Source organism: Triticum aestivum, chromosome 3D (assembly GCF_018294505.1).
Source record: "Triticum aestivum cultivar Chinese Spring chromosome 3D, IWGSC CS RefSeq v2.1, whole genome shotgun sequence".
NCBI lineage: Eukaryota > Viridiplantae > Streptophyta > Magnoliopsida > Poales > Poaceae > Triticum > Triticum aestivum.
The window spans coordinates 279948485-279976335 of record NC_057802.1 but is presented as its reverse complement, the minus strand read 5'-3'; positions in this window follow the sequence as shown (position 1 = coordinate 279976335).

Here is a 27851-nt window from a genome sequence, read left to right as displayed (position 1 = left end):
AGCGCAACGACCGGGGCTACGGCCGAGGAGGAGGACATGGCGGAGGATGCTAGGACGACCGTGGCCCTCGCTAGGAGTGGCGTGACCGGCCTCGTGAGGACCGGTGGCAGGATCAGCCTCGCGAGGGTGCTTGGAGGGATCAGCCTCGCGAGGACCGTCCTCAGGGCAATGCTGGGCTTCCTCCGCTGCCGCCACCACCAAGAAGGAATGACGACCCCCATCAGGACGAGGGGGCTGGGGGCTTCCAGGAGCCGCGGGCTATCACCTGCATCCTGGGCGGAGCTCAAGCCCCAGCCTCTCAGCGAATCTTCAAGCAGTTTGCTCGTGAGGTGAACGCAGTCCTCCCCAGGCTCGAGGCCACATGCCCGCTTAGGTGGTCCAAGTGCGCCATCACTTTCAGTTCGGCAGATCAGCTCAAGTGCGCGGCCACCGCTGGCGCTCTCCCGATGCTTTGCTCACCCGTCATCAGCAATGTGCAAGTTACCAAAACACTCATCGACGGCGGAGCAGGGCTCAACGTCCTGTCCCTCGAGACGTTCGACAGCCTTCAAGTGCCCTACGACCAGCTCCAGCCTACCAAGCCCTTCTCATGAGTGACTGACGGTTCCACCACGCTGATTGGGCAGGTCCGCCTCCCTGTCACCTTCGGACAGCGCGACAACTACCGCACCGAGCTCATCGACTTCGACGTCGCCCACATCAGTTTGCCATACAATGCCATCCTCGGGTATCCGGCCCTGGCCAAGTTCATGGCAGTGACGCACCACGGCTACAACGTCCTCAAGATGCCAGGAAGCGGCGGGATCATCACAGCCCCCTGCGAAGAAAGAGATGCGGTGTGATCCCTCGAGCGCGCCTTCCAAGCAGCGTCAATCGAAGACCCTAATAGCAATTTAGCACAGTACCCTCCTGAGGTCGTCCCCAAGAAGAAGAAGCAGCTACTCCGCACTGGGCCTCAGGAGAATGGCGCTGCAAGTGGAGCCACGTCGGGATCAGCGCCCGCGCCGGGGCGCCTCCCTCCCTCGCATAGGAAGGCGCGCCCGGCGCCCTCCTCGGGCAGGGCTCGGGGGCTCTCTTCTGGAGGGCCTCAGACCTTGCCAACATCACGAGGGAGGCACTCGAGCACCACGTGGAGGCGTGCTTCATAGCACGTTTCCCTCGGGAGGACACCGGGCGAGGAGCACCTAGCGCTCAGGAGTTCATCACCAAGACCACTCGGGAACTGCAGGATGCAAGAGCCATGCGCGGGGACCGCCGCTCACCTGGCGCAGCTCCTCATCTAGGCGAGGATGGCGAGTCGCACGTCTGCTTCGACATCCCAGGGCTCAACAGGGCAGCATCTCAGGAGCTTTTCTGGCCTTCACGCATGGGACGCTACAAGGGCCCACCCCGCAGCTACGTTCGCATGCCATTTGGCCTGCCAAGCGTGGCGTCCGCCTTCCAGTGCAGCCTGCGGAGCATCCTGGCGGCTCAGGAGACCAGGCACCACGCCGTCCTGGCGGAGATGGAGACGGTCCTCAAGGAACCGCCTGGGCCCCAGAGCCTCCCGAGGCTCAGGGTCCCGGTGGCTCGTGAGGAGCGACCCCTTCGTCACGTGTCTTCAGCTGCCCCAACATTCCTTCAACAACAGAACCAGGTGACATTTTCCAAGTTTATTTAGCTGGGAGCGCCCCTCGGGCTGCATCATTCCCAGGCCGCGTGGGTCCGTCCCTGTGGCATGTATCCCTTTACATCTTTCGCTTACTTTGCTGGGGGCGCCCCTCGGGCTGCATCATCCCCAAGTCGCTCAGGTCCAGCCCAGTGCCATGTATCGTTCTTGCATTTACCTAAGCTTGTTCGCTTTTCATGCTTAACCTATCTGTGATTATCACCTGCTTGATTGTCACCTACCTCGGGAGTTGTTCACAGTGGCACGGAGCTTGTGCTTGGGTCCGTCCCTGCAACGTCGATAAACCTGAGCAGTCTAGCTCTGGCCCGCGGCACGCCCCGCGCGCGTCACCTTACCAGGCCCTCAGTGCCTTCTTTCTCTTGCGGAGCGACCAGTGGCCGGCCGGCAATCATTATGGCAATCTGTGCCCCTCCTCGTGCTAACTTGCAGGAACCTCCCGAGGACAACAGCGGGCGGTACCGCGGGCTCCTTCTTCTCCCATGCGGTCCGCTTGCGTGTTAAAAGGGGGGCTCCTGAGCATCGCGACTCAGGAGCTCCTACTGGCTCTCCAGCCCTCACCCCCTGGCCTTGACCACGGCATCGTGACCTAGCATACCAGCGGCGGCTGAGCTCGCTCAAGGGCCGGGACCTAAGGACGTAGAGCACAAAGGAGAGCGTGGAGAGGAAGGGGAAGCGCACACGGGCCTAACCTAGCTGCGCCACGACCGCCAGCGTACCAGTCTAGTGCGACGCAAGGAAACGACTCCGGACTGCCCAGATAAGTTTCGCGCTCCGACCAACCAATCGCTACTACACGGGATCCTCACTTACTGCAGCCCTGCCTCGGCAATGTCGCCTCCCTTTCTTACCTCTCAATGGTTGCTTGCACGCTAAAGGAGACCTCCTGAGCATCGCGTCTCAGGAGCTCTTACTGGACCTCGGGCCGATCACCTCCTGGCCTCGACCTGGCATACCAGCGACGGCTGCAGGCTGCCTGGGGACCGGGACCTATCAGCGTAGAGCACCGAGCCGTCGCGAGGATAGAAAGGGGGGACTGAGCCGAAGCAGGACACGCACTTGCACAATTTCATACTAAGGATAATATCAACAAAACATATTACAGGTTCTTTACACGCCCCCACGGGGTCCGTTTTGATTCCTTGCAGGGAACGAAAGAAAGGAAATTCAAGGAGCCCTATCTACACGCGCCAGCGCGGCCGACGCCATCATCAACAGTGGGCCACGAGAGGCCAGCGCCAACCCCATCCAGATCAGCGACGCGGCAGCCGGATGCTGCGGCCTTGCTCCGAGCCCGGCGAGAGCTCGGGGGCACGTAGCTGTCGTCGCTCGTCTCCGGAGTCTCGTAGAGCTCGGGAGAATCGCTGGACTCTCAAGCGGCGCCACTGCTGCCGATGAGTCACTGGCGAGGTGGGCGGCAGGCCCAGCTCCTGTCGCGGCACCGTTCAGGTGGCCCTCTCCGGGGCAGCACTCCAAGCGACGGCCTTCCACGTCGAAGACCTTGAAGAACATGGTGGAGGCGCCGTCGTACCTGAAGTGGATCACGAGGGCGCCTTCTGCGTGGCAAACCCGAGCAACCTCGCCCTAGCCGTGGGTCATGAAGATCTTACCCGGGGAGACGGCTTCCACTTCTGCTCCGGTCGCCGGGGTGTCGCAGTAAGCGTGCTGCAGCCACAGCTCAAGGGGCCCCCTCGGCGGAGAAGAATTGGGGGAAGCGGATCCAGGAGCGTGGAGGCATCGCCGCCCACAGCACGAGTTCGCGCGAGGAGTCCACGGCATGGGCCCCTGGGGCGACGATGTGCATCACCATTGCGCGGCGACCGCGGCCACGGCATGGGCGACGCCACTCGCCGCCTTGTCCGAAGCCCTCGGCTTGGGCATATAGAGGCAGCGGATACCCAGGAGGTGGCCGCTCGTACCAAGGCCTTGTAACCTCCTGCCTCACGACAACGTCACGACGATGGACCGGCCTCTTCTTCGGCGGAAGAGGCCTGGGCTCATCGCGGGGAGTTTTTCCCTTCTCCACGGCCGAGAGCCTTCGGATCGGCGCCATGGAGTCGCTACTGGCAATGGAGCAAGGGAGAAGAAGCGAGCGGAATGGGTAGAGATGGGCGATGGGGGCTCTGCCCCCCTCCCCATTTATAGCAGGAGAAGGCCAACCGGCGATCCCCACGATCACAGGTAATGATGATATTTTTCTGCATGCAGCTGGGACTCGTCAAGTCGGGCAGTTGCCGAGGCAGCGTGGGGAAGCGGAGACGCCCACGTCCAATGAATCACCACGCGTCGACCAAGGCCACAGGCTGTTGGGGCCCGCGGCGCTCCTAACTTGCCCTTTGGCTTCGCCTCGAAGCCAAGTCCAAGCATGCCTTGGGCCCGGGGGCTACTGTCGGCGTTCTGGGAACGGGGGATCCCTAGATTTGCCTGCCTGCGGCCCACAGCGTGGCTCCACTCGCGGCCCAGTACGGCCCGTCTTCACCAACAAGCGCTCAAGACCCTCGCGAGGGTCCAAGCCTCGCAAGGCGGACGACACAAGACCACCTCGGGAGTGGCCTCCCCAGGCTGGCTCGCGAGGGGCGGAGAGATCAAGGCAAGGCGAACCTCGCGAGGTTCCGATGACATAAGCCATGACGACCAAGGCCAGGCGGGCGCCAGCGCGCATGGTGTCCTCGCTTCCTCTTTGGTGCTAAGGAGGCAAGCACAGGCGAGGAGTACCGAGGCATCAGGCAAAGGTTTCCTTATCGGTGCAACAAGACCGAGACCAGCAGGACGGCAGGACGGAGGTCACCGTGGAGCCCAAGACGGCGCCACCACCAGAGCCTTTGGCAGGCGAAGACCACCTTTAGTCAGGATAGCTTGTACTAGTTGTCCCCTTTCAAATTGGCCGTTGTTGGATCCCTTCTCGCTCAATATTTGGGAAGAGGACCAGGGCCTCTATAAATAGGACTAGCCACCACAGTAGGAGGAAACTCATCTTGGACTGGATCCACTCCATCCTCACACCCACCAAGCACAAGAACACCTCACCTCAGGAGGCTGTTCTTCCCCTTGTACTGTTCATCCTCAGCCCGAGAGGCAATCCACCACACCACACTGGAGTAGGGTGTTACACCACAACGGTGGCCCGAACCAGTATAAATCTTGTGTCTCTTGTGTTGCGAGTTCGTCGAGCTAGCCTTTGAGATCGTGGCGAGGTTGCGGGCATGATTCGGTAGGGGGAGATCTTCATGCGCACCCCAATGTTCAAAACTCAAGGGTTTTGCCGGAACCCGAAATCCGACAGAGCGGTCTGAGCGACGCGGGCGGCGAGGGCGGCCCGACGCTCAGTGCAGGCTCGACGAGCATCCGCCATGGATGCGACGGAGCGACGGGGCACGGATCGGCGGAAAGAAAGCTTCGGTACACCCCTACCTGGCGCGCCAAATGTCAGATTTCAGGTTCTGGCAAAACCCTTGAGGTTCGAACACTAGGGTGCGCACAAAGATCTCTCCTTACCTAATCACGCCCTCAGCCTCACCGCGATCTCAAAGCCTAGCTCAGCGAACCCGCAGAAAGAGGGACACAAGAGTTTATACTGGTTCAGGCCACCAATGTGGTGTAATACCCTACTCCAGTGTGGTGTGGCTGATTGCCTCTTGGGCTGAGGATGAACAGTTACAAGGGGAGAACAGCCTCCTGAGGAGAGGTGCTCTTGTGCTTGATGAACTTGTGTGTGGTTGAGGATGATCCGAATCAGTTGCCTCTCTATGGTGGTGGCTAGTCCTATTTATAGAGGCCCTGGTCCTCTCCCCAAATATTGAGCGGGAAGGGATCCAACAACGGCCAAATTCGAAGGGAGACAACTAGTACAAGTTATCCTGACTAAAGGTGGTCTTCGCCTGCCAAAGCCTCTGGTGTTGACGTTGTCTTGGGCTCCACGGTGACCTCCGTTCTGTCGTCTTGCTGGTCTTGGTCTTGTTGCACCGATATGGAAACCTTTGCCTGACGCCTCAGGACTCCTCGCCTGCGCCTGCCCCTTTAGCACCAAAGAGGAAGCGAGGACACTGCGCGCGCTGGCGCCCGCTTGGCTCCAGTCGTCATGGCTTGCGTCACAGAAACCTCACGAGGTGTCCCTTGCCTTGATGTCTCCGCCCCTCGCGAGCCAGCCTGGTGAGGCAGACCCCGAGGAGGTCTTGTGTCGTCTGCCTCGCGAGGGTCTTGAGTGTTTGCTGGTGAAGATGGGCCGTACAGGGCCACTAGTGGAGCCACGCTGTGGGCCACAGGCAGGCAAGTCCGGGGACCCCCGTTCCCAGGACGCCGACAATCATGTTTTGCTCGTGAGAGAGGCTTAGTCAATGGGTCTGCAACATTCAGATCCGTATGTATCTTGCAAATCTCTATGTCTCCCTCCTTGACTTGATCGTGGATGGAATTGAAGCGTCTTTTGATGTGCTTGGTTCTCTTGTGAAATATGGATTCCTTTGCCAAGGCAATTGCACCAGTATTGTCAGAAAAGATTTTCATTGGACCCGATGCACTAGGTATGACACCTAGATCGGATATGAACTCCTTCATCCAGACTCCTTCATTTGTTGCTTCTGAAACAGCTATGTACTCCGCTTCACACATAGATCCCGCCACGACGCTCTGCTTGGAACTGCACCAACTGACAGCTCCACCATTCAATAAAAATACGTATCCGGTTTGTGACTTAGAGTCATTCGGATCAGTGTCAAAGCTTGCATCGATGTAACCGTTTACGACGAGCTCTTTGTCACCTCCATAAACGAGAAACATATCCTTAGTCCTTTTCAGGTATTTCAGGACACACCTGTAGAGCACCTTTATAATCACCCAGTTACGTTGTGACGTTTGGTAGCACACAAAGTGTTCCTCCGGTAAACGGGAGTTGCATAATATCATAGTCATAGGAACATGTATAAGTTATGAAGAAAGCATTAGCAACATACTAAACGATCGTGTGCTAAGCTAACGGAATGGGTCAAGTCAATCACATCATTCTCCTAATGATGTCCCGTTAATCAAATGACAACTCATGTTAATGGCTATGAAACATAACCATCTTTGATCAACGAGCTAGTCAAGTAGAGGCATACTAGTGACACTCTGTTTGTCTATGTATTCACACATGTATCATGTTTCCGGTTAATACAATTCTAGCAAGAATAATAAACATTTATCATGATATAAGGAAATAAATAATAACTTTATTATTGCCTCTAGGGCATATTTCCTTCAGTCTCCCACTTGCACTAGAGTCAATAATCTAGATTACACAGTAATGATTCTAACACCCATGGAGCCTTGGTGCTGATCATGTTTTGCTCGTGGAAGAGGCTTAGTCAACGGGTCTGCAACATTCAGATCCGTATGTATCTTGCAAATTTATATGTCTCCCACCTGGACTAAATCCCAGATGGAATTGAAGCGTCTCTTGATGTGCTTGGTTCTCTTGTGAAATCTGGATTCCTTCGCCAAGGCAATTGCACCAGTATTGTGACAAAAGATTTTCATTGGACCCGATGCACTAGGTATGACACCTAGATCGGATATGAACTCCTTCATCCAGACTCCTTCATCTGTTGCTTCTCAAACAGCTATGTACTCCGCTTCACACATAGATCCTGCCACGACACTCTGCTTGGAACTGTACCAACTGACAGCTCCACCATTCAATAAAAATACGTATCCGGTTTGTGACTTAGAGTCATCCGGATCAGTGTCAAAGCTTGCATCGACGTAACCGTTTACGACGAGCTCTTTGTCACCTCCATAAACGAGAAACATGTCCTTAGTCCTTTTCAGGTATTTCAGGATGTTCTTGGCCACTGTCCAGTGATCCACTCCTGGATTACTTTGGTACCTCCCTGCTAAACTAATAGCAAGGCACACATCAGGTCTAGTACACAGCATTGCATACATGATAGAACCTATGGCTGAAGCATAGGGAATGACTTTCATTTTCTCTCTATCTTCTGCAGTAGTCGGGCATTGAGTTTGACTCAACTTCACACCTTGTAACACACGCAAGAACCCTTTCTTTTCTTGATCCATTTTGAACTTCTTCAAACTTTATCAAGGTATGTGTTTGTGAAAGTCCAATTAAGAGTCTTGATCTATCTCTATAGATCTTGATGCCTAATGTATAAGCAGCTTCACCGAGGTCTTTCATTGAAAAATTCTTATTCAAGTATCCTTCTATGCTATTCAGAAATTCAGTATCATTTCCGATCAACAATATGTCATCCACATATAATATCAGAAATGCTACAGAGCTCCCACTCACTTTCTTGTAAATACAGGCTTCTCCAAAACTTTGTATAAAACCATATGCTTTGATCACACTATCAAAGCATATATTCCAACTCCGAGAGGCTTGCACCAGTCCATAAATGGATCGTTGGAGCTTGCACACTTTGTTAGCACCTTTTGGATCGACAAAACCTTCCGGTTGCATCATATACAACTCTTCTTTAAGATATGCATTAAGAAGTGCAGTTTTGAGATCCATTTGCCAAATTTCATAATCATAAAATGTGGCAATTGCTAACATGATTCAGACGGACTTAAGCATCGCTACGGGTGAGAAGGTCTCATGGTAGTCAACTCCTTGAACTTGTCGAAAACCTTTCGCAACAAGTCGAGCTTTGTACACAGTAATATTACCGTCAGCGTCAGTCTTCTTCCTGAAGATCCATTTATTCTCTATGGCTTGCCGATCATCGGGAAAGTCAACCAAAGTCCATACTTTGTTCTCATACATGGATCCCATCTCAGATTTCATGGCCTCAAGCCATTTCGCGGAATCTGGGCTGATCATCGCTTCCTCATAGTTCGTAGGTTCGTCATGGTCAAGTAACATGACCTCCAGAATAGGATTACCGTACCACTCTGGTGCGGATCTTACTCTGGTTGACCTATGAGGTTCAGTAGTAACTTGATCAGAAGTTCATGATCATCATCATTAGCTTCCTCACTTACTGGTGTAGGAATCACTGGAACTGATTTCTGTGATGAACTACTTTCCAATAAGGGAGCAGGTACAGTTACCTCATCAAGTTCTACTTTCCTCCTACTCACTTCTTTCGAGAGAAACTCCTTCTCTAGAAAGGATCCATTCTTAGCAACGAATATCTTGCCTTCGGATCTGTGATAGAAGGTGTACCCAACAGTCTCCTTTGGGTATCCTATGAAGACACATTTCTCCGATTTGGGTTCGAGCTTATCAGGTTGAAGCTTTTTCACATAAGCATCATAGCCCCAAACTTTAAGAAATGACAACTTGGGTTTCTTGCCAAACCACAGTTCATATGGTGTCGTCTCAACGGATTTAGATTGTAACATCCCAATTTTCAATTTGGATGTTATACAGAGGTCATCATATGCATATCATATTTTATTGCATTTTTGGTTGTGATCCTAGAAATCTTAAGCAACTCAAGGACCCAAGGAGAGAGTTGGAGGTTTCATTCATTTTCATATTAGAATTTTTCTCAAATTTGAAACGAGGATCAATTTGATTTTAATATTTTCTCTCCAATTATTTCCAATAATAAAAACAAATGAGAGAAGATAAAATCACTTCTTCAAAGGAGAGGAAATATTGAAGAAGAAGTTTTAAAATCAAATTGTTATTTTATTTGAATTTTATTTGCTATTTTATTTGAATTAGAAAAATATGCATTTTTTAAAATTCCATTTTTAGGCCAGAAAAATGTTCACCTTGTTCTAAATATTAGGTTTAGACGGCGAAAATTATTTTTTGTATTTTTAGAATTTTTTTAATATTTTATTAGGATTTTCTTCGGGCGACATTTTATTAAAAAAACTTCCCGCCCGACTAGGCCGAAGGCCCAGCCGAGCAGGCCGGCCCGCGTCCGCGCCGCCCTCCTCCGACTCGGGACCGGAGTCCCGAGCGCACCCGCCACCACCGCCGTGTCTGGCCTGGACACGGCCACCGCCGCCCCTCCCCCAAGGCAGACCCCGCCCCTTCGGCCTTTATAAGGCGGAGCCCCGCCACCGCCTAAGCCCCGCCTCGCCCCGTCGACCGCCGGAGCCGCGCCGGATGCCGCCGTTGCCGCCGGTGTTTTTCTCCGGTTAATCGGTAAAAACCGATCCGGTTTTCCCTCGGTTTTCTTCCTGTTTATTTTTTTTAGGGTTAGGGTTTTCTCGGTTTATTCCGATCAGTTCTATTTAGCGAACGTTCTCTGTTTAGTTTGTTTTAATGAACGGATTCGTTCGTTTAGTTCTGTTAGCGAACGTTCATTCGCCAGGGTTTTTCTTCTATTTTTATTTCTGGCCAGGGACCTATCCGCGATTACTTTTATCACAGATTAGTCCCTGATCTTCAAACCCTCGTCACTTTTTGCTCATTCGTCCAAATCCAGTAAAACCAACGCCAAAATCTTCGTCTTGTTCCCCTCTTTCCAGATAACCAACTTGAACTTGGTTTTGACAATTTAAAATTTGGTTTCAAGCAGATTTGTATTCGAATTTCTTTTGATCGTAGTTTGAGTTTCGTAGCTTCGATTCGATTGATTATTTTTGCAAATCAAACTCTTCTCTTGTACTTTCAGTTTGGATCTTTTCTCTTGAGTTTTACCCTTGCATCTTATGCTTGAGTGCTTATGTATGCCATTGTTTGTTTACGACAGAGTTTCCGGAGTGCGAAGCATGCTACTACGAGTCACTAGGGTTTTCAGATCGTCAGCAAGGCAAGTAACACTTTGATCATACCTCTTTATTACCCAGTTTTTATGCATTAGTTTCAAGCCTCAGACACTGCATGGTTAGGACTTGATTAACTTGTGGGTATTGGGAAGTAGATGATGAGGTAGAACCTATTGTCTTATATTCAAACCTGGGAAGTTACTGCGTATGCTTATACTGCTATGCTATGCTCGTAGACATGGTTTGGATTTGAGAGTATTCATGACAGCTGTGAGAGATTATTATGAACTAAGGGATTACTTAAGGTGGCTACATAAATACACATCTCGGTGGATTGTTTGTGGGCACTTGGGGAAATCCAGTGCTGTCCAAGGAGATCCCGGGGAATCCGTGTGATCATCCTAGGGTTTGCCACCCAGGCTCAAAGGGATCATTAGGTTATTCATGCTGGAAATTTTCGTGTGCAGCCACAAGCCATTATGGGCTCTAGCATAGTTGTGTATGTTGTGTGACCTCTTTCAGTGGTAAACTAGCAAAAGTAGGGGATGTAGGTTGTACGGTTTACCCGTCGAAAGAGTTAATGCTTCTGAAAGAATGTGTCTTGGTCATCCGTTTCTCAAACATCATGTAGTGCGAGAAATTCAACGGAGGATATCGAGTCTTATGGGGAAAAGTGTGCAAACCTCTGTAGAGTGTACAAACTAATCATGGTTAGCCGTGTCCCCGGTTATGGACATCTTGAGTATCTCGTGCTTGAATTATTATGTTGATCTCATCACTTTATTTTAATTAATTTGTTGGGTTATGAATTATTAATTTGGGATTGAGATGGGGTTACCATTCTCAATTTTTTCAACAAACTTTGTAGTTAAATAAAATATATTCCTTTATTGTAGGGAAAAATTGGCTTTTCGCAAAAATGATAACCATAGAGCCTCCATCAGCCATATATGCATATAGTTATAGATGTTACTTGTTCATTGCTCTATAGTGTTATCTTGCGAGCATATTCCATGTGCTGACCTACACAGGCTGCAACGTATTATGTTGCAGAGTTTTTCAGACGAAGAGTAAGGTGCGCTAGGTCGTTGTCGTGCACTCAGCTATGCCGTTGGAGTTGATGGACTCATTTACCTTTGAAGCTTCCGCTGTTACACATTTAGATGGCCTTAAGCCATATTATTGTAATAAGCTCTCTTTTGAGACATTCGATGTAATAAGTGTGTGATTGAAACTCTGTTATAAATCCTCGAGTATTGTGTGTGTCAGCATTACCGATCCAGGGATGACACTTATGCACAGAGATTTGACCGTCTGAGGTCGGATCGCTACATAGATGGTGCCCTATTTAATCTCTAAAGCATAACCCCAAAACGATAGCGGTAAATCAGTAAGAGACATCATAGATCGCACCATATCTAATAAAGTACGATTACGACGTTCGGACGCACCATTATGCTGTGGTGTTCCGGGTGGCGTGAGTTGCGAAACTATTCCGCATTGCTTCAAATGAAGACCAAACTCGTAACTCAAATATTCTCCTCCACGATCAGATCGTAGAAACTTTATTTTCTTGTTAAAATGATTTTCCACTTCACTCTGAAATTCTTTGAACTTTTCAAATGTTTCAGACTTATGTTTCAACAAGTAGATATACCCATATCTGCTCAAATCATCTGTGAAGGTTAGAAAATCACGATACCCGTCGCGAGCATCAACACTCATCGGACCGCATACATCAGTATGTATTATTTCCAACAAGTCTGTTGCTCGCTCCATTGTTCTGGAGAACGGAGTCTTAGTCATCTTGCCCATGAGGCATGGTTCGCAAGCATCAAGTGATTCATAATCAAGTGATTCCAAAAGCCCATCAGCATGGAGTTTCTTCATGCGCTTTACACCAATATGACCTAAACGGCAGTGCCACAAATAAGTTGCACTATCATTATTAAACTTATATCTTTTGGCTTCAATACTATGAATATGTGTATCACTACTATCAAGATTTAGTAAAAATAGACCACTCATCAAGGGTGCATGACCATAAAAGATATTACTCATATAAATAGAACAACCATCATTCTCTGATTTAAATGAATAACCGTCTCGCATCAAACAAGATCCATATATAATGTTCATGCCTAACGCTGGCACCAAATAACAATTATTCACGTCAAAAACTAATCCCGAAGGTACACGTAGAGGTAGCGTGCCTACGACGATCACATCGACTTTGGAACCATTTCCCACGCGCATCGTCACCTCGTCCTTAGCCAATCTTCGCTTAATCCGTAGCCCCTGTTTCGAGTTGCAAATATTTGCAACAGAACCAGTATCAAGTACCCAGGCGCTACTGCGAGAATTAGTGAGGTACACATCAATAACATGTATATCAAATATACCTCTCACTTTGCCATCCTTCTTCTCCGCCAAATACTTGGGGCAGTTCCGCTTCCAGTGACCAGTCCCTTTGCAGTAGAAGCACTCAGTCTCAGGCTTAGGTCCAGACTTGGGCTTATTCACTTGAGCAACAACTTGTTTGCCGTTCTTCTTGAAGTTCCCCTTCTTCCCTTTTCCCTTCTTCTTGAAACTAGTGGTCTTATTGACCATCAACACTTGATGCTCCTTTTTGATTTCTACCTCCGCAGCCTTTAGCATTGTGAAGAGCTCGGGAATCGTCTTATCCATCCCTTGCATATTATAGTTCATCACGAAGCTCTTGTAGCTTGGTGGCAGTGATTGAAGAACTCTGTCAATGACACTATCAACTGGAAGATTAACTCCCAACTGAGTCAAGTGATTGTGGTACCCAGACATTCTGAGTACACTGACAGAACTATTCTCCTCCATTTTGCAGCTATAGAACTTATTGGAGACTTCAAATCTCTCAATCCGGGCATTTGCTTGAAATATTAACTTCAACTCCTGGAACATCTCATATGCTCCATGACGTTCAAAACGTCGTTGAAGTCCCGGTTCTAAGCCGTAAAGCATGGCACACAGAACTATCGAGTAGTCATCAGCTTTGCTCTGCCAGACGTTCATAACATATGGCGTTGCTCCTACAGTGGGTTTGGCACCTAGCGGTTCTTCCAGGACGTAATTCTTCTGTGCAGCAATGAGGATAATCCTCAAGTTATGGGCCCAGTCCGTGTAATTGCTACCATCATCTTTCAACTTAGCTTTCTCTAGGAACGCATTAAAATTCAACTGAACAACAGCACGGGCCATTTATCTACAACAACATAGACATGCAAAATACTATCAGGTACTAAGTTCATGATAAATTAAAGTTCAATTAATCATATTACTTAAGAACTCCCACTTAGATAGACATCCCTCTAATCATCTAAGTGATCACGTGATCCACACCAACTAAACCATGTCCGATCATCACGTGAGATGGAGTAGTTTTCAGTGGTGAACATCACTATGTTGATCATATCTGCTATATGATTCACGCTCGACCTTTTAGTCTTAGTGTTCCGAGGCCATATCTGCATATGCTAGGCTCGTCAAGTTTAACCCGAGTATTCTGCATGTGCAAAACTGGCTTTCACCCGTTGTATGTGAACGTAGAGCTTATCACACCAGATCATCACGTGGTGTCTCGGCACGACGAACTGTAGCAACAGTGCATACTCAGGGAGAACACTTATACCTTGAAATTTAGTGAGAGATCATCTTATAATGCTACCGCCGTACTAAGCAAAATAAGATGCATAAGGGATAAACATCACATGCAATCAATATAAGTGATATGATATGGCCATCATCATCTTGTGCCTTTGATCTCCATCTCCAAAGCACCGTCATGATCACCATCGTCACCGGCTTGACACCTTGATCTCCATCGAAGCATCGTTGTCGTCTCGCCAACTATTGCTTCTACGACTATCGCTACTGCTTAGTGATAAAGTAAAGCAATTGCATGGCGATTGCATTTCATACAATAAAGCGACAACCATATGGCTCCTGCCAGTTGCCGATAACTGTGTTACAAAACATGATCATCTCATGCAAAAATTTATATAATCATGTCTTGACCATTTCGAGACTCCTCGTCATGTCTGTGATCACATCCGGGACTCCGAACTACCTTCGATACATCAAAACACATAAACTCATAATACCTATCGTCATCGAACGTTAAGCGTGCGGACCCTACGGGTTCGAGAACTATGTAGACATGACCGAGACTCATCTCCGGTTAATAACCAATAGCGGAACCTGGATGCTCATATTGGTTCCTACATATTCTACGAAGATCTTTATCGGTCAAACCGCATAACAACATACGTTGTTCCCTTTGTCATCGGTATGTTACTTGCCCGAGATTCGATCGTCGGTATCATCATACCTAGTTCAATCTAGTTACCGGCAAGTCTCTTTACTCGTTCCGTAATGCATCATCCCGTAACTAACTCATTGGTCGCATTGCTTGCAAGGCTTATAGTGATGTGCATTACCGAGAGGGCCCATAGATACCTCTCCGACAATTGGAGTGACAAATCCTAATCTCGATCTATGCCAACTCAACAAACACCATCGGAGACACCTGTAGAGCATCTTTATAATCACCCCGTTACGTTGTGACATTTGATAGCACACAAGGTGTTCCTCCGGTATTCAGGGTTGCATAATCTCATAGTCAGAGGAACATGTATAAGTCATGAAGAAAGCAATAGCAATAAAACTAAACGATCATTAATGCTAAGCTGACGGATGGGTCTTGTCCATCACATAATTCTCTAATGATGTGATCCCGTTCATCAAATGGCAATACATGTCTATGGTCAGGAAACTTAACCATCTTTGATTAACGAGCTAGTCTAGTAGAGGCATACTAGGGACACTTTGTTTGTCTATGTATTCACACATGTACTAAGTTTCCGGTTAATACAATTGTAGCATGAATAATAAACATTTATCATCATATAAGTAATTATAAATAGCAACTTTATTATTGCCTCTAGGGCATATTTCCTTCAACTTTTGTTCTTGAGGACATGGGAGAAGTCGTGTTATAAGTAATCATGTGAAGTTGGTATTCATTCAATATTTTGATGATATGTATGTTGTTCTTCCTTTAGTGGTGTCATGTGAACATCGACTACATGACACTTCACCATACTTGGGCCTAAGGGAAGGCATTGGTGAGCAATAAGTAGATGATATGTTGCGAGAGTGACAGAAGCTTAAACCCTAGTTTATGCGTTATTTGTAAGGGGTTGATTTGGATCCATATGTTTCATGCTATGGTTAAATTTATCTTAATTCTTCTTTTGTAGTTGCGGATGCACTTGTGAGAGGGGGTAACCATAGGAGGGTTGCTTGTTCAAGTAGAACAACACCCTAGCATCGGTTGACCAACATATCAAATTATCAAAGTAATGAACGCAAATCAACTAAACATGATGAACGTGACTAGACGAGAATTCCCATGTGTCCTCGAAAATACTTTGCTCATTATAAGAAGTACTTTCGGCTTGTCATTTTCTATAAAAAGGATTGGGCCACCTTGCTACACTATTGTTACTATTGTCACTTGCTACTTGTTATGAATTATCTTGCTATCAAACTACCTGTTACCGCTACTTTTAGTACTTGCATAGAATACCTTGCTGAAAACCGCCTATCATTTCCTTCTGGTCCTCCTTGGATTCGACACTCTTACTTATCAAAAGGACTACGATTGATCCCCTATACTTGTGGTCATCACACGTCGGGTTTGCCAAGCCCGGGATATGTCGAGGACGAATGCACGCGATAGTGTTGCCATGACCGGGATGCGTAGACGGGAAGAAGTCATTGTTGACGAGGCGCCGCAGCAGGTTTGCCAAGCCCGGGGACACGTCATGGATGAATGCACACGTGTGTTGCTAGCACCGAGCATGCATAGATGGGGACCAGCATGAGATGTACGCCATGTCGGTGGTACCAACAGAGGAGGACACGGCGATGGTTGTGGCACCAATCCGCGTCGGGTATAAGGTGTTGATGTCACCTACGGTTTTCAGAGTAGATGAAGTGGTTGGCGATGAAATCACTACTGAAGGATGGTCCAAACCCGCACTAAAATCAGAGACCCTTCATCAAAACTGTGTGCGATGCATTAATCGCAAATGGTGATTTAATAAAATCGTCAAAAAAGATACAAAACATTTGCGATGGCAGAGACATCAAACACAATTCACATTATAGTTACATGTGTGATGCGTGGCATACGGTTCACTCCAATGAACTGAAGGAAATATGCCCAAGAGGCAATAATAAAGTTATTATTTATTTCCTTATTTCATGATAAATGTTTATTATTCATGCTAGAATTGTATTAACCGGAAACTTAGTACACGTGTGAATACATAGACAAACAGAGTGTCACTAGTATGCCTCTACTTGACTAGCTCGCTAAATCAAAGATGGTTAAGTTTCCTACCCATAGACATGAGTTGTCATTTGATTAACGGGATCACATCATTAGAGAATGATGCGATTGACTTGACCCATTCCGTTAGCTTAGCATTTGATCGTTTAGTATGTTGCTATTGCTTTCTTCATGACTTATACATGTTCCTATGACTATGAGATTATGCAACTCCCGAATACCGGAGGAACACTTTGTGTGCTACCAAACGTCACAACATAACTGGTGATTATAAATGTGCTCTACAGGTGTCTCCGATGGTACTTGTTGAGTTGGCATAGATCGAGATTAGGATTTGTCACTCCGATTGCCGGAGAGGTATCTCTGGGCCCTCTCGGTAATGCACATCACTATAAGCCTTGCAAGCAATTTCACTACTGAGTTAGTTGCCGGATGATGCATTACAGAATGAGTAAAGAGACTTGTCGGTAACGCGATTGAACTAGGTGTTGAGATACCGACGATCGAATCTCGGGCAAGTAACATACCGATGACAAACGGAACAACGTATGTTGTTATGCGGTTTGACCGATAAAGATCTTCGTAGAATATGTGGGAGCCAATATGAACATCCAGGTTCCGCTATTGGTTATTGACCGGAGATGTGTCTCGGTCATGTCTACATAGTTCTCGAACCCGTAGAGTCCGCACGCTTAACGTTCGGTGACGATCGGTATAATGAGTTTATGTGTTTTGATGTACCGAAGATAGTTCAGAGTCCCAGATGTGATCATGGATATGACGAGGAGTCTCGAAATGGTCGAGACATAAAGATTGATATATTGGATGACTATATTCGGACACCGGATGAGTTCCGGGGGTCACCGGATAATTATCGGAGTGCTGGGGGTTATCGGAACCCCCGAGGGCACTATTGGGCCTACATGGGCCATAGGGAAGAGGGGAGGCAGCCCACAAGGGGCAGACGCGCCCCCTCCCTATAGGGAGTCCGAATTGGACTAGGGAGGGGGACGCGCCCCCCTTTCCTTCTCCTCTCCCTCTCCTTCCTTCCCCCTTCCTCCTCCTAGTTGGACTAGGAAAAGGGGAGTCCTACTCCTACTAGGAGGAGGACTCCTCCCCCTCCTTGGCGTGCCCCAAGGGCCGGCCGGCCTCCCCCCTTCCTCTGACATAATGAAAATGTTGAAGTGGCTCTCATATGCATTATTGTTGATTTAACCAAGAGCCCATATTACCTTGTCTTCTCCCTTGTATTAAATGCTTGCAGATTCCAGCTTAGTCCAATGCACGTGCACTATTATCATTATCCACACCGTTCGGTTGTGCAAGTGAAAGGCAATAATGACGATATATGATGGGCTGATTGAGATGAGAGAAGCTGGTATGAACTCGACCTATCTTGTTTTTGTAAATATGATTAGTTCATCGTTCCTGATTCAGCCTATTATGAATGAAACATGTTTGCAATGACAATTAGAGATTATAGTTGCTTATGCCATGCTTGATTAGCTAGGAGTTTATAATGGTTTACCTTGCGTGCCAACATGCTATTAAAATGGTTGTGATGTGGTATGATAGGGTGGTATCCTCCTTTGAACGATTCGAGTGGCTCGACTTGGCACATGTTAACGCATGGAGTTGAAATAAAATCAATATAGCCTCCACCATATTTATGTTCATGCTGGATTATATCCTACTCATGCTTGCACTCAATGTTGATTAATTTTAATGCATGTTCATTACTGTTGTCGCTCTCTAGTTGGTCGCTTCCCAGTCTTTTTCTAGCCTTCACTTGTACTAAGCGGGAATACTGCTTGTGCATCCACTTCCATAAACCCCAAAGTTATTCCATATGAGTCCACCATTCCTTCCTATATGCGGTATCTACCTGCCGTTCCAAGTAAATTTGTATGTGCCAAACTCTAAACCTTCAAATGAAATTATGTTTTGTATGCTCGAATAGCTCATGTATCAACTAGGGTTGTCTGTATCTTCCATGCTAGGCGGGTTATTCTCAAGAGGAGTGGACTCCGCTCCTCACTCACGAGAAAATGGCTGGTCACCGGGATGCCCAGTCCCGTGCTCAAACCAAATCAAATTAATTGCAAACAAAACTCCCCCGGGACTGCTGTTAGTTGGAGGCACCGATTGTTTTGGGCAAGCCATGGATTGATGCTTGTTGGTGGTGGGGGAGTATAAAATTTACCATTCTGTTTGGGAACCACCTATAATGTGTGTAGCATGGAAGATATCGAGATCTCTCGGTTGTTATATTGACAATGAAAGTATGCCGCTCAAAATATTATTTATCTCTGTTTCAAAATCGAGCTCTGGCACCTCTACAAATCCCTGCTTCCCTCCGCAAAGGGCCTATCTATTTATTTTTATGTTGAGTCATCACCCTCTTATTAAAAAGCACCAGCTGGAGAGCACCGCTGTCATTTGCATGCATTATTATTAGTTTATATTGAGTATGACTATGACTGGATCTCTTTTACCATGAATTACAATGTTTAGTCAGTCCTTGATCTTCAGAGGTGCTCTGCGTTTATGTTTTGCGGTCTCAGAAAGGGCTAGCGAGATACCATCTTGTTATATCATATCATGATTGTTTTGAGAAAGTGTTGTCATCCGAGATTTTTTATTATTATTGCTCTCTAGTTGATTATGCCATTGATATGAGTAAACATGAGACCTAAGTGTTATTGTGAATATGGTTAGTTCATAATCTTGCTGAAAACTTGAACGCTGGCTTTACATATTTACAACAACAAGAGCAAACAGAGTTTGTAAAAGTTTTTCTTTATCACTTTCATTTTATCAACTGAATTGCTTGAGGACAAGCAAAGGTTTAAGCTTGGGGGAGTTGATACGTCTCCATCGTATCTACTTTTCCAAACACTTTTGCCCTTGTTTTGGACTCTAACTTGCATGATTTGAATGGAACTAACCCGAACTAATTGCCATGGTGTTATTTTTGTGCAGAAATAAAAGTTCTCGGAATGACCTGAAACTTCACGGAGAATATTTTTGGAATATATAAAAAATACTAGCGCAAGAATCAAGACCAGGGGGCCCACACCCTGTCCATGAGGGTGGGGGCGCGCCTACCCCCCGGGCGCGCTCCCCTGCCTCGTGGGCCCCCTGAAGCTCCACCGACCTCAACTCCAACTCTATATATTCACGTTCGGGGAGAAAAAATCAGAGAGAAGGATTCATCATGTTTTATGATACGGAGCCGCCGCCAAGCCCTAATCTCTCTCGGGAGGGCTGACCTGGAGTCCGTTCGGGGCTCCGGAGAGGGGAATCCGTCGCTATCATCATCATCAACCTTCCTCCATCTCCAATTTCATGATGCTCACCGTCGTGTGTGAGTAATTCCATCATAGGCTTGCTGGACGGTGATGGGTTGGATGAGATTTACCATGTAATCGAGTTAGTTTTGTTAGGGTTTGATCCCTAGTATCCATTATGTTCTAAGATTGATGTTGCTATGACTTTGCTATGCTTAATGCTTGTCACTAGGGCCCGAGTGCCATGAATTCAGATCTGAACCTATTATGTTTTCATTGATATATGTGAGTTCTTGATCCTATCTTGCAAGTCAATAGTCACCTACTATGTGTTATGATTCGGCAACCCCAAAGTGACAATAATCAGGACCACTCCCAGTGATGAACGTAGTTTGAGGAGTTCATGTATTCACTAAGTGTTAATGCTTTGGTCCGGTACTCTATTAAAAGGAGGCCTTAATATCCCTTAGTTTCCAATAGGACCCCGCTACCACGGGAGGGTAGGACAAAAGATGTCATGCAAGTTCTTTTCCATAAGCACGTATGACTATATTCGAAATACATGCCTACATTACATTGATGAACTAGAGCTAGTTCTGTGTCACCCTATGTTATAACTGTTGCATGAGGAATCGCATCCGACATAATTCTCCATCACTGATCCAATGCCTACGAGCTTTTCACATATTGATCTTTGCTTAGTTACTTTATCGTTACCACTGTTACAATTACTACAAAACTGCTACTGTTACTCTTGCCACCGTTACCGTTACTTCCATACTACTTTGCTACTAAATACTTTGCTGAAGATATTAAGTTTTCCAGGTGTGGTTGAATTGACAACTCAGCTGCTAATACTTGAGAATATTCTTTGGCTCCCCTTGTGTCGAATCAATAAATTTGGGTTGAATACTCTACCCTCGAAAACTGTTGCGATCCCCTATACTTGTGGGTTATCAAATACAAGCCTGAAACTGAGTGCTTCTACTGCAAAGGAAATGGTCACTGGAAGTGGAACTGCCCCTAGATACTTGGCGGATAAGAAGGATGGTAAAATGAACAAAAGTATATTTGATATACATGTTATTGATGTGTACTTTACTAGTGTTTATAGCAACCCCTCGGTATTTGATACTAGTTCAGTTGCTAAGAGTAGTAACTCGAAACGGGAGTTGCAAAATAAACAGAGACTAGTTAAGGGCAAGGTGACGATGTGTGTTGGAAATGATTCCAATGTTGATAAGATCACCATAGCACATTCCTTTTACCTTCGGGATTAGTGTTGAACCTGAATAATTGTTATTTGGTGCCAGCGTTAAGCATGAACATTATATCTGGATCTTGTTTGATGCGAGACGGTTATTCATTTAAATCAGAGAAAAATGGTTGTTCTATTTATATGAGTAATATCTTTTATGGTCATGCACCCTTGAAGAATGGTCCATTTTTATTAAATCTCGATAGTAGTGATACACATATTCATAATATTGAAGCCAAAAGATGCAAAGTTGATAATGATAGTGCAACTTATTTGTGGCACTGTCGTTTGGTTCATATTGGTATAAAGTGCATGAAGAAACTCCATTCTGATGGACATTTGGAATCACTTGATTATGAATCCCTTGGTACTTGCGAACCATGCCTCATGGGCAAGATAACTAAAACTCCGCTCTTCGGAACAATGGAGCGAGCAACAGATTTGTTGGAAATCATACATACTGTTGTATGTGGTCCAATGAATGTTGAGGCTCGCGGCGGGTATCGTTATTTTCTCACCTTCACAGATGATTTGAGCAGATATGGGTATATCTACTTGATGAAACATAAGTCTGAAACATTTGAAAAGTTCAAAGAATTTTAGAGTGAAGTGGAAAATCATCGTAACATGAAAATAAAGTTTCTACGATCTGATCGCAGGGGAGAATATTTGAGTTACGAGTTTGGTCTTCATTAGAAACAATGCGGAATAGTTTCGCAACTCACGCCACCCGGAACACCACAGCGTAATGGTGTGTCCGAACGTCATAATCATACTTTACTAGATATGGTGTGATCTATGATGTCTCTTACTGATTTACCGCTATCGTTTTGGGGTTATGCTTTAGAGACGGCTGCATTCACGTTAAATAGGGCACCATCTAAATCCGTTAAGACGACACCTTATGAACTGTGGTTTGGCAAGAAACCTAAGTTGTCGTTTCTTAAAGTTTGGGGCTGCGATGTTTATGTGAAAAAGCTTCAACCTGATAAGCTCAAACCCAAATCGGAGAAATGTGTCTTCATAGGATACCCAAAGGAGACTGTTGGTACACCTTCTATCACAGATCCGAAGGCAAGACATTCATTGCTAAGAATGGATCCTTTCTAGAGAAGGAGTTTCTCTCGAAAGAAGTGAGTGGGAGGAAAGTAGAACTTGATGAGGTAACTATACCTGCTCCCTTATTGGAAAGTAGTTCATCACAGAAATCTGTTCCTGTGACTCCTACACCAATTAGTGAGGAAGCTAATGATGATGATCGTAACTTCAGATCAAGTTACTACCAAACCTCGTAGGTCAACCAAAGTAAGATCCGCACCAGAGTGGTACGGTAATCCTGTTCTGGAGGTCATGTTACTTGACCATGACGAACCTACGAACTATGACGAAGCGATGATGAGCCCAGATTCCGCGAAATGGCTTGAGGCCATGAAATCTGAGATGGGATCCATGTATGAGAACAAAGTGTGGACTTTGGTTGACTTGCCCGATGATCAGCAAGCCATCGATAATAAATGGATCTTCAAGAAGAAGACTGACGCTGATGGTAATGTTACTGTCTACAAAGCTTGACTTGTTGCGAAAGGTTTTCGACAAGTTCAAGGTGTTGACTATGATGAGATTTTGTCACTCGTAGCTACGCTTAAGTCTGTCCGAATCATGTTAGCAAATTGCCCCATTTTATGAAATCTGGCAAATGGATGTCAAAACTACATTCCTTAATGGATTTCTTAAAGAAGAGTTGTATATGTTGCAACCAGAAGGTTTTGTCGATCCTAAAGGTGCTAACAAAATGTGAAAGCTCCAGCGATCCAACCATGGACTGGTGCAAAGCATCTCAGAGTTGGAATATACGCTCTGATAAGTTGATCAAAGCATCTAGTTTTATATAGACTTGCGATGAAGCCTGTATTTACAAGAAAGTGAGTGGGAGCACTAGAACCTTTCTGATAAGTATATGTGAACGACATATTGTTGATCGGAAATGATGTACAATTTTCTGGAAAGCATAAAAGGAGTGTTTGAAAGGAGTTTTTCAAAGAAAGACCTTGATGAAGCTGCTTACATATTGAGCATCAAGATCTATAGAGATATATCAAGACGCTTGATAAGTTTTTTCAATGAGTACATACCTTGACAAATTTTTTGAAGTAGTTCAAAATGGAATAGTCAAAGAAGGAGTTCTTGCCTGTATTGCAAGGTGTGAAATTGAGTAAGACTCAAAGCCCGACCACGATAGAAGATAGAAAGAGAATGAAAGGCATTCCCTATGCCTCGTCCATAGGTTCTATAAAGTATGCCATGTTGTGTACCAGATCTATTGTATACCCTACACTGAGTTTGGCAAGGGAGTACAATAGTGATCTAGGAGTAGATTACTATATAGCGGTCAAAATTATCCTTAGTGGAATAAGGATATGTTTCTCGATTATGGAGGTGACAAAAGGTTCATCGTAAAGGGTTACGTCGACGCAAGTTTTGACACTGATTCAGATGACTCTAAGTCTCAATCTGGATACATATTGAAAGTGGGAGCAATTAGCTAGAGTAGCTCCGTGCAGAGCATTGTTGACATAGAAATTTGCAAAAGACATACGGATCTGAATATGGTAGACCCGTTGACTAAACTTCTTTCACAAGCAAAACATGATCACACCTTAGTACTCTTTGGGTGTTAATCACATGGCGATGTGAACTAAGATTACTGACTCTAGTAAACCCTTTGAGTGTTGGTCACATGGCGATGTGAACTATGGGTGTTAATCACATGGTGATGTGAACTATTGGTGTTAAATCACATGGCGATGTGAACTAGATTATTGACTCTAGTGCAAGTGGGAGACTGAAGGAAATACGCCCTAGAGACAATAATAAAGTTATTATTTATTTCCTTATTCCATGATAAATGTTTATTATTCATGCTAGAATTGTATTAACCGGAAACTTAGGACATGTGTGAATACATAGACAAACAGAGTGTCACTAGTATGCCTCTACTTGGCTAGCTCGTTGAATCAAAGATGGTTATGTTTCCTAGCCATAGACATGAGTTGTCATTTGATTAACGGGATCACATCATTAGAGAATCATGTGATTGACTTGACCCATTCCGTCAGCTTAGAATTTGATCGTTTAGTATGTTGCTATTGCTTTCTTCATGACTTATACATGTTCCTATGACTATGAGATTATGCAACTCCCGAATACCGGAGGAACACTTTGTGTGCTACAAAACGTCACAACGTAACTGGGTAATTATAAAGGTGCTCTACAGGTGTCTCCGATGGTACTTGTTGAGTTGGCATAGATCGAGATTAGGATTTGTCACTCCGGTTGTCGGAGAGGTATCTCTGGGCCCTCTCGCTAATGCACATCACTATAAGCCTTGCAAGCAATGTGACTAATGAGTTAGTTGCGGGACGATGCATTACAGAACGAGTAAAGAGACTTGCCGGTAACGAGATTGAACTAGGTATTGACATATCGACGATCGAATCTCGGGCAAGTAACATACCGATGACAAAGGGAACAACGTATGTTGTTATGCGGTTTGACCGATAAAGATCTTCGTAGAATATGTGGGAGCCAATATGAACATCCAGGTTCCGCTATTGGTTATTGACCGGAGACGTTTCTCGGTCATGTCTACATAGTTCTCGAACCCGTAGGGGCCGCACGCTTAACGTTCGGTGACGATCGGTATTATGAGTTTATGTGTTTTGATTTACCGAAGATAGTTCGGAGTCCTGGATGTGACCACAGACATGACGAGGAGTCTCGAAATGGTCGAGACATAAAGATTGATATATTGGATGACTATATTCGGACACCGGATGAGTTCCAGGGGTCACCGGATAATTATCGGAGTGCCGGGGGGTTATCGGAACCCCCGGGGGAACTATTGGGCCTACATGGGCCATAGGGAAGAGGGGAGGCAGCCCACAAGGGGCAGCCGCGCCCCCTCCCTATAGGGAGTCCGAATTGGACTAGGGAGGGGGGCGCCCCCCCCCCCCTTTCCTTCTCCTCTCCCTCTCCTTCCTTCCCCCTTCCTCCTCCTAGTTGGACTAGGAAAAGGGGAGTCCTACTCCTACTAGGAGGAGGACTCCTCCCCCTCGTTGGCGCGCCCCAAGGGCCGGCCGGCCTCCCCCCTTGCTCCTTTACATACGGGGGCAGGGGGCACCCTAGGGCACACAAGTTGATCATTGATCTCTTAGCCGTGTGCGGTGCCCCCCTCCACCATAATCCACCTCGGTCATATCGTTGCAGTGCTTAGGCAAAGCCCTGCGCCGGTAGCTTCATCATCACCGTCATCACGCCGTCGTGCTGACGAAACTCTCCCTCGACACTCTGCTGGATCGTGAGTTCGTGGGACGTCACCGAGCCGAACGTGTGCAGATCGCGGAGGTGCCGTACTTTCGGTACTAGGATCGGTCGATCGTGAAGATGTACGACTACATCAACCGCGTTGTTATAACGCTTCCGCTTACGGTCTATGAGGGTACGTAGACAACACTCTCCCCTCTCGTTGCTATGCATCACCATGATCTTGCGTGTGCGTAGGAATTTTTTTGAAATTACTACGTTCCCCAACATGAACCATTTGCGACGAGCGAGAACAACAGAAACGAGCAACCAGATGAAGGTGTGTGCGATATATGGCATACAGTTCACTAGGATGAACTGTTTGTGATTAGGCAACACAACAGAAACGGTCAGCCAGATCAAGGTGTGTGCGATAGAGGGCATACAGTTTACTTGGATGAACTGTTTGCATTCAGCCAAGAGAACAAAAACGTTTCGTGCAAACAAGGTGTGTGTGTGATACGCGGCAAACAGGTTTGTAACCAGAAATGTGTGCGAACACCGATAATAACACAGACGATTGCTGCTAATAAGCTGTGTGTATTGTGGGCAAACGCTTCTTGATATACAATTGTCAACGATAGATGAATTCATCACCGATTGTTTCCCTAGTATGGTCCGTGTGGGATGTGATTGCATACAGAACAACAACATATATACTTATAAGGACATGATTGCATAACCAAATTAAACATCCAATTACATATGTGGCTAGTACACGCATGACATTTGCACACACCCATGTAAACTATTACATGCATAATTAACTAGGATAAATGATCATCTGATCATCATCTACTTCTTCTTGTGACACTTGTCGCCACTGCTCTGCTGGTGGCTCGATCCAGGCTCATCGATTATGGGAAGGAGGCACTCCCTCACGTCAACGATCCGCCTGTGCATCTCGTAGCATGTGTACACGTTCTTGGCTGCGAACCTGAGGTGAGCTTCATCCATTTGCTGCATCCAGGCCCCGTGCCAAGATATCGGATGTGTTCTCTTGGCATCCTGCTTCATATTTTCATAGTAAGGGTCGATGATGGCCGAGGCGAGTTCAACCAAGGAGTCCTTCTTCGTGCTGCCGCCGACCTTGTAGTGGCCTCAGATTTCGACAAGGTGGTAGCGTGGACTGCGCGGCACGATGCTACGGCCCGAAGGGACGACACAACAATAGCACGCGTGTCGGTGCAACCACGGGAACGGCCTTAGGGCGGAGCCATTGACTGTGTGCCGCGGCGCCACGGCCCGATGGGGCGACACAGCGGCAGCGCGCGGGTCGGGGCAACCGTGTGGAGAACCACGGGACGGTGGCGGTGCGGCCCGGCGGGGCGACATAGCGGCAACCCTTTACTTGATTGGTGGACGGACGTGCTGGACTAGGGGACGATCTTCACGGGACCTACGGAGGCGCGCACAAGCGACTGATCAGGTCGGTCGCGCGGCACAGATCGGACTAATCGCTGAAGGGCGGGTGATCAATTCTATCGCTCGTGAGGTCGGGGACGCTACTCGGTGATGAGGTCGAAGTCACAACAGTGGAGGCAGCAGCGACTGGGCCCGGTGAGCACTGAGCAGGCGCACGATCTGATCGGTCCAGGCGATGACACCTGGCGAAGAACGGCGGGTGAACGCAGGCATGCAACACGGCGCCGGGCGACGCACAACAGCCAACACGTGTAGGATGCGAGACAACTGTGGGTCACAATGTGCCTAACAGTAGGCGAGCGCAAGTTCTACCCAGCGGCGTGAAGTATGGACCATCGTGATGTAGCCAATCCGGGGTAGTGGCGAGGTTGATGGAGACTCCCTATCCAATCAAAGCGACAATGGTCAGCGGAGAACAACGTGAGCGATGGATGTGCGGACGACGACCATTGGGCCGCCATGTCGCGCGAGGCCGCTTGGTCCGTGAAGAGATCAGGTTGTTGCGCGGTGTCGGAGTAGAGGCATGCGAGGATCAATGAGCAACGACGGGCGACGCAAATTGATCTTAGATCGGAAAACAAAATCATTGCTGAAAAGAATTGATGTTCTCTTTGTTAGAAAAATCATTTACTACTAGATATTCTCCTCATTGTAAACAATCTATACGTATGACCTTTTATCATTTTCTTAAAAAGAAAACTTTGACAGCTCAAAAAAAACTTTGACAGAGGGGCCACATATGCGAATCTGGCAAACGTATAACAATTGGAATTTTTTTAGGGTAAATGTCGC